Source organism: Gossypium raimondii, chromosome 10, assembly GCF_025698545.1.
Source record: "Gossypium raimondii isolate GPD5lz chromosome 10, ASM2569854v1, whole genome shotgun sequence".
NCBI lineage: Eukaryota > Viridiplantae > Streptophyta > Magnoliopsida > Malvales > Malvaceae > Gossypium > Gossypium raimondii.
Window position 1 is genome coordinate 14,404,382 of NC_068574.1, and position 8,746 is coordinate 14,413,127.

Below are 8,746 nucleotides of genomic sequence, written 5' to 3' on the forward strand. Positions count from 1 at the left end.
CTTTCACTCCAAAATGCTCTCCTAAGCATAGAAATATGAATTTAAAGGATTAGGAGTATCAAATTCACTAATTTTCATAATTAATCATCCAAAAATGCATGAAGAATGGGATTCAAATATGTTACTTTTATAGCTTTTCAAATATCCCCACACTTGTAATTCCCATCAATAATGTCTCAAAATAATTCACAAATAATCATGCATTGGCAATTCAACTAAAAGAGCACTAAAGTCTCAAACAATCCAAACTAACATTTTTAAGCACGAAAACATAGGTGTCTCCCATTATTTAAGTAGTTACCTTTAATTCAAAATCAACAAGAATTGACATCCTCACTAAAGATCCACTCAAGAACTCAAAGTGTTTAAGGCTTAATATGCATTCTATAGTCAAACAAGAAATGTCATTACCGTAGGCTTGCATGAAAATCAAATCTCTACCATTATAAAATGAGATGATACACAAATCAAAAGGTCTTTAAGAGGTTGTAATGAGACTTAGGTTAAAGGTGTGGAGAAAGACAAGAAAATTTGGTTATAATCGAGATTAAATTGATAAATTGTCAAAATAGAAAAAATAAACAAATTCTGAATTAAAAAGAAGTGCATAAGTTAAGAATTATTCAAGAACAAAAATGAGCTTCTTCTCAATATATGAATTTAACTGTTCAAGCTCAATCAACATAGAAATAAATAATAATCAATAAATTTTTTTGCTTCGATTTTTTTTCTTTCTTTTACAAGAACAATAAGAAATAATTCAACAAATCAACCAGAAGAGCATAGCTAGGCAACTAACCAAATCAAATCTCGACAAAAAGGGAGTCAATAAAATGGGAAAAAGTTTCACGAAGAAATAAGTTATAGGTTAATATTAATGGGTAAATCAAGAAACGGTGTATTAGGCTCAACGGGGTTCACTAAGGGTTAATTAAAAAGGAAGGCTTTTTTATGGGATAAGTGGGTTAAAACCTAAGTGCCTTTATCATCTCAATATATCAAATCAAATGTGTGGTCTTGATATGCATAATCAAAGCAAGTTCTAGAATAACAAATCAAATTGACACACTCATAACAAATAATAAAATGAGCAAGAAAAATGTATGTTCTAAAGGCTCAAAATCTCACCAAAAAATTATGGTTTTGATGTCAAACTTGCAATTCTCAAACTTCAAGATAATACTTCAATATAGGGAAACAACCTAAATTTTTTTTAATTTCTAAAAAATAACTTGTCATGCTTGATTCTCTCATGTCTTAGAGTTTAGGTCAACCAATACACAAATATTTACAGATTAATCCAAAACACATCAACAAAAATCCCATATCGATAAAAATTCATTCTAATGGAAGTATGAGAAAATTACTTAAATACAAGACATAATTCAGATATTTTCTAATAATTATATAAATAACCTCCCCACACTTAAGATGTACATTGTCCTCAATGTACAGACAGATCTAATCACAATATAAGTAGAATATCATAAGAGAGGGAGAAAACTCAAACTGCCCTGAACATTGGATGAAATTGCCAGAATGGTGAAAAGCAGAATTGTAGGCAAATCTAAATGTAGTGTATGATTCCGAGCAAACTAATTAGAAAATAAACACAAACAATGAAGAAGATTAAAAGGTTACTAACTCGATTAGAAACAACAATAAAATATAGAAATATAGTTCAAAAGATAATAGATGAAAGAAGTCTAAGAAAATAAAAATAAAACAACTAAAAACAACAATAAATATAAACATAAAAATATGAAAGCAAAACTAAAAAGAAAACAAATAGGCTCAATGATCCTTATCGTCAGAGGCATCATTGTGAGTCGCCTACGCTGAAGAGGATATATGGGGGTACTAATAGATCTGCTGCAATGTCGCGTCAATACTATTGAAGCAAGTCAACCGTTAGGAGAGGTCCGCTAAGATAGTAGTGATGTAACAGGATGGTGACTTGAAGGTGGATAATGAGGTGGATCCTCGTGATGGAAGAGGCAATCATCAGTAAGTTTCTCGAGCTCATCTTGAGGATTAGAATGAGATAATCGGTACTGAGGAGGATCCATTCCACGAAGTCACTCAATCATCCTCATATGGTTCATACTCGATAATCCCTGCAGGGACATTTGGCCTACTAGTGTAAGTGAGGAGGACTACTCTAGTGTGTCGAGGAGACTGAGGTGACATGTGAGTCGAATCACATAAAGGCCTAAATAGATAGGACCCTTCTTACTGTGCTCTACCTGATGGCGAAAGGTGAGAGCAATGAAGTAGGCTAAATCAAAAATATGCCCCGTGGCCATGCTCCAAAGGAAATAAGCATCGGTGGTACTGACGACTCCAATACTCTCCTCCGACTAGTTAATGTGTGGGCTAAGATGGTATGAATATATTTCAAAGCCAGAGGTATTGAAGTTGCCTTCGAGCAACTCGCGTCATAAGGCATCGTACTCGTCATGAGGTCTACCCAGCAAACAGATGGCGAGTAGTGGATGTGCTGGTATAATCAGAGAAAGCTCTTGGCACTCATGAACTCAGTAGTGTATAGTCCCAATGTAGCTTCGAACTCTGGGAAACTCATATGGTGTGTCGTACCATCTAGTCTGAAAGTGATGGTGCCCGGCTCATCATGGGTTGTCATCACCTACTGAAGGATAAATGTAGAACAAAACTCCAAAGTCAGATCCATGTATGTGGGCTCGATGATAGAGAAAAATTGGTCTCATGGGGCTGTGGCATTGATGGCATGCAAGCTATCAGCTAACTGGACCAGCTCTAAAGCGGCCCAATCAATACATCGGCCTAAGCCGAGTGGCCTCATTCGAAGAAACTGATATAAATCCTCTTGGGGACCTTGTGAAAAACGAAGGTACGGATGACGTGCCTCGGCAGAAGAGCCCGAAGAAGAGGTCGCGCCAGGGGTCTTCCGCTTTGTCGAAGCGGGGATGGTGACCTTAGATTTGTTGCGTGTGTTCGTAATTGTGTCCCTGAAAGAAAAATGACCAAATAAAAATTTAGTATTCAAAGCATGAGTATGAATCAACATAATGGGTCAATTAAAATAAGCACAAAACAAAACTTGAATGCAACTGAAATCCAAAATCATAAAATTGAACACTCAGCTAAAAAGAATACAGTTGAATCCAACCGTCACATACAAGGAACAGCAAGAAGAATATAATAATAAGAAATAAAAGAATAATAATAGGAGAGCACAAAACCCTAACATAATAATAAATTAAAAAATGATTTATCAAATCCTAACATAATTTCAAAAATATCAAAATGACTTATAATCATAACCAAAAATAAAACTAAGTAATAATCATAATAATAATGACTGAAAAACATAAATCAACAAAAATACGATAGCCAAAATAAAAATAATAAATCAAGACTAAAAATAATAAATAGAATAATAACAATTAATGCAATAGTAAAAAAATAAAAATAAAATAGTAATAATGTCCAGAAATAAATTAAAAATAAATACAAAATAAAATTAAAGAAACTAAATAAACAAAAATAAATAATAAGAAATAAGAAATAAAAATTAATAAAATAAAATAAAATAAATAAAAATAGGGCAAAAGGGGAAACCGACGGAGGACGGTGGCCGAAGGCTCGCGCGGCGTTAAAGGTGCGGTGCAAAGGAGAGGAGACGGTCGAAGGGGATAACTGGTTTGTACGTGGCTCGACAATGGTGGAAAACGGAAAAGGGAAGAAGGGGGTTGGGGTGGTGTGCGAAAGGTGGGTTGCGGAGAGGGGGTGGGGGCTTGAAAAGGGGCTGGGAGAGGGGATGATGATGCATGGCTCAAAAGGTGCAGAGAGGGGGCGTGCACTGAAGAGGGAAAGGGGAGTAGAGAAGAGGGAAAAGAGAGATAGCAACAGCGGAGGGGTGCGATTACGGGGGTGGCGACGATAGCTAGGGTTTATGAGGGAGAGGATTAAGAGGAAAAAGACAAAAGAAAAGAAAGGGGCTAAGGTTTAAATGGGTGACACGGTCATGTAAGGGGCTTTGTTGGGCTACACGGTTGTGTCACACGTCCGTGTGGGGCTTTCCCAGCCCATGTACGGTTAAAAATTCCAACCCAGAGTTCACACGATCATGTGCCAGGCCGTGTGTGATCTCCTTCGCTTCTCCCATGCCGTGTGAGAGGTCGTGTCTCGCACACGGCAATGTCTCTTGCCTGTGTAACTCTCTAACTTGAAATAAAATTGAAAACATTAACTCCAAGACTCACACAGTCGTGCCGCACGGTAGTGTGGACTATTTTAGGTCGTGTAACCTTCGAATTTTTGAAATATTAAGTCCCAGTATCCACACGGCCAATGACACACCCATGTGTCTAGGTTGTGTGGGTTACATAGCCATGCTGCCAGGCCATGTAACTCATTGTCGATTGCTCCCTTATGTACACAAACTGGGACATGCCCATATGTTCAGGTCGTATAGGTCAAAAAAATTGTTTTAATTTTAAAAAATAATTAGTTTTAAAAATAACATGAAATAAAATTAAAAGAATTATCAAAGTGTTAACACTCAGTTGCCTCCCGAGAAGCGCTTATTTAAAGTCTACCCTCGACTTACCTTGTATTCGCACGGTTACGGTGGTTTGCAGAGCCGAGGCTCCTTTTTCTCGCTATAAATTATTCTACCAAGATAAATTTTAAGTTGAGTATTATTTACCTTAAATGTTTCAAATTCAGAATAGGTTTGATCCGTTTGCATCAAGCTCCGAAGGGGCAATTCGTGGATTCCTTTTGTCCAGCGGTACCTTGTTCTCCAACCTTAAATTGGTTCATCCCATTCATATGCTCATCATGGCGTCACTTTGGTTCTTTATCATGTTCTCTCGGTTTCTCCTTGACATTTGTTCGCCATTCATCTAGTTCATTGATTTGTAACATTTGTTTTTCATAAGTTGTTATGTTTCTGTCGTATTGACTGAAACATGAGTCCATTACTTTTTTTTCGAGGAGTTTCCTGCAAAGAAGGTTGAGCCACATGGTCACTAATAGTAACAAAAGATTTAAAATCATCTCGATCCCTAGATGTTCTCACAGAATAACAAGCTTGGAGAGCAATCATTTCATCACCTACACGAAGTACTAATTCACCCGTACCAACATCAGTTATAGTTCTAGCAGTTGCTAAAAAGGGTCATCCTAAAATTAAAGGTACCTCACTACCCTCATCCATGTCTAACACAAAAAATTTAATGAGGAATATGAATTTATCGATTTTAACAAGCACATCTTCAATAACACCCCTAGAATATCTACTGGTTCTATCCGCTAATTTAATACTCATCCTAGATTGTTTAGGTTTCCCAAGACCTAGTTGTTTAAACATTTTATAGGCCATGACATTAATACTAGCCCCTAAATCAGCTAAAGCGTTATCAATATTTAAACTACCAATTAAACAAGGAATAGTAAAAACCCCTGGATCTTTTAGTTCGTTAGGTAGTTTATTTTGTAAGATGGCCGAGCAAATTGCATTAAGTTCCACAATTGACAAATCATCTAACTTCCGTTTGTTTGCCAACAGCTCCTTTAACAATTTGACATAATTGGGCATTTGCAAAAGAGTTTCAACAAAAGGTAAGTTAATGTGTAATATTTTCAGGATTTTAAGGAATTTACCAAATTACTTGTTCGTGCGGTCTCTCTTCGTCGTGTTAAGATATGAAACTAGAGGTTTATATTCTTTACTAACTGGCTTTTGCTCTTTCTAGCTTACCTCAACCTTATCGTTATTCACCACAATTTATTGTCTTGGTTCTTGTTCAGATTCAACTAATCCTTCTTCATCTCGAATAGTAATTGCATGAAGCTGCTCCCTTGGGTTAGTTTCGGTATTACTAGGGAAACTACCTTGTGGTCTTTCTGAAATTAATTTAGCAAGTTGACCGATTTGGTTCTCCAGCCTTTGAATTGATTCTTGTTGATTCTTCAATACTACCTCAGTGTTTTGGAAATGAGTTTCTAACATCGAGATAAATTTTGTCAACATCTTCGAAGGTTCAGCTTCTTCTCTTGCTGATAAGGTGGTTGTTGAAAGCCCAGAGGGGTTGTGCTCTCTGGTTTCCTTGACCACCCCAAGAGAAATTGGGATGGTTTTTCTAACCTGCATTATAATTATTACTATAAGGGTTATTTTGAGGCCTAGAATTATTACCCATATAATTGATTTGTTCGTTCTTTGTGCTAGGAGCGAAGGGTAAACATTCTGGATTATTCATTTCACCTCCATTTGTCTCATATTGCATCACCAGATGTACCTGCGTAGAAACATATTAACCATCAATTTTCTTATTTAAAAGTTCTACCTGATTCGGTAACATGTTGACTGCATCAATATTAAAAACATTGGTTGCTTTCATTGGCTTTGTCTTCATAATTTGCCACTAATAATTATTCAGTGCCATCTCCTCAATAAATTCATAAGCTGTTTCGGGTGTGTTATTGTTCAATGTACCACCAGCTGCTGCATCAATTAACTACCTTGTTGAGGGATTCAAACCGTTGTAAAAGGTTTCAACTTGTAACCATAAAGGTAACTCATGGTGAGGGCAGCATCTCAATAAGTCCTTGTAGCTCTCCCATGCATCATATAGTGTCTTTAAATTGATTTGAACAAAAGAAGAGATATCATTCCTCAACTTGGTTGTCTTACCCGATGGGAAGTACTTCAGAAAGAACTTATCGGTCATTTGAGCCCATGTGGTGATAGAACCTCGTGGTAAAGAGTTCAACCATTATTTAGCTTTGTTCCTCAATGAGAAAGGGAATAACCATAGACGAATGGCATCGTCAATGGCGCCATTAATTTTGAAAGTGTCGCAGATTTCCAAGAGATTGGCTAAATGAGTATTTGGATCTTCGTCTTGCAAACCATCAAACTAAACAAATTGTTGTACCATCTGAATAATGTTTGGTTTTAATTAAAAATTATTTGCAGCAATGGTGGGTCGTACAATACTCGATTTAGCCCCAGTTAGAGTGCGCTTGGCATAATTGTACATAGTACGAGGAACAGGATCTGGATCTGCAGCAACTACAGAAGGTAGCTGATTATTCTGATTATCACCCATCTTCTCAGTAATAATAATGTCCTCTTGTTCGTCTACTTTATTCTGTCAATTCTACCTTGCTTCTCTACGGTTTCTGCGAGTAGTACTTTCAATTTCACTGTAAAAAATCAATAGTCTCGACAGGTTTCTTCTAGTCATAAACTAAAGGAACCTACCAGAAAGAAACAAAAAAGAAAAAAACATTAGAATGTAAAAATTAAACTAAAAAATATAAAAATAAAATAAAAATGGCTAAATTAATAAAAATCAAGTGTTCCTAATATTTTAGTCCCTGACAATGGTGCCAAAAACTTAATGATCACTAAACTAACTATAAATACGACAAAGACGAGCGCACCTATCGAACAATAGTATAGCTATGATGAGTAGAGAATATTGTATCCATGAGGACTAAAAGTATTAGTAATTATCATTTTTCTATTATTTGGCCGACAATTTGGAGTGATGTGTTTTAATCTAAATTTACTAAACTAATTTAACTAAGAACGCAACAGAGAATGAATCAAGGAAATAATCAAATATTAACTAATGAGATAGACCATACCCAGGAAAGAATCCACCTAGACTTCACTTATTATTATGAATCTGAATTAAATGATTTATTCACTTATGTCTTGATCCTTAAAAATCCCTAAATTATTTTAATATCTCTTTTGAGAGTAAGAGCAATTGACTCTAAATTGATTAATTGAAATCTCTTTCTAATTAAAACCCCTATTGACGCATTAACTCAATCTATGGATTTCCCTATTAGATTTGACTCTAATCCGGTAGATTTATGTCATCCTATTTTTAGGATTGCATGCAACACCACTCAATTATCTTAGATCTACTCTTAAACAGAGACTTTTGCTCCACTGAATTAAGCACATTAAACATGAATTAATATCCCGAAAATATTAAAACAAGAAATTAGCATACATAATTGAGAACAAGAATCAAATATTTATCATGTAAATCAGAAATCAAATAATAAGATTCATCATAGGTTTCATCTTCCCTAGGTATATAGGGAATTAGTTCATAATCCTGAATAAAAACATCTCAACATCAGAATAACCACAAGTCATAAAGAAACTCAATAAAACTTCGAAAGAAATTAAAAGGAGATCTTCAATCTTGATGGAGATTCGCTTCCGAGTTGATTTCAATGGTGTTCTTTGAGTGTTTTCTTCAATCTTCTCTGATGACCCCCTTATGCCTTCTTCTCATTGGTATTTATAGACTTTAGAATGCTCAGAAAGCCTAAAAATTGTGTTTTTCTGTGTATTTGGGAAGTAGGGTGCGAAATCGACACGAGCTGGCACATGGGTGTGTGTTCAGCCCGTGTGGAAATGCCCAGGCCGTGTGGCTCCTGAAAACAGCTCAATTTGTCCGATTTTGGCTCATTTTGTGCTTCTTTCACTCCTAAATGCTCTCCTAAGTATAGAAATATGAATTTAAAGGATTAAGAGTATCAAATTCACTAATTTGCATAATTAATCATCCAAAAATGTATTAAGAGTGTGATTAAAATATGTTACTTTTATAGCCTATCACTATATAAAGACTTTTTCATTGTTCATTAAGGAGAATTGTTTTCATTAATAAAGTTTTCAACTCTAAGAGTCAGTTTCTTTGTGTAAGATTTCTTTCTTGTGATT

General features: G+C 35.5%; 1 non-coding gene across 1 annotated transcript; it reads left to right on the forward strand.

The window, feature by feature from the left end:
• The first annotated feature begins 6,567 nt into the window (after positions 1–6,567).
• LOC128034185 (small nucleolar RNA R71) lies at positions 6,568–6,674 on the forward strand. The gene has a single exon (XR_008190317.1). It is a non-coding gene; the product is annotated as a small nucleolar RNA R71 (small nucleolar RNA).
• The last annotated feature ends 2,072 nt before the right edge of the window (positions 6,675–8,746 follow it).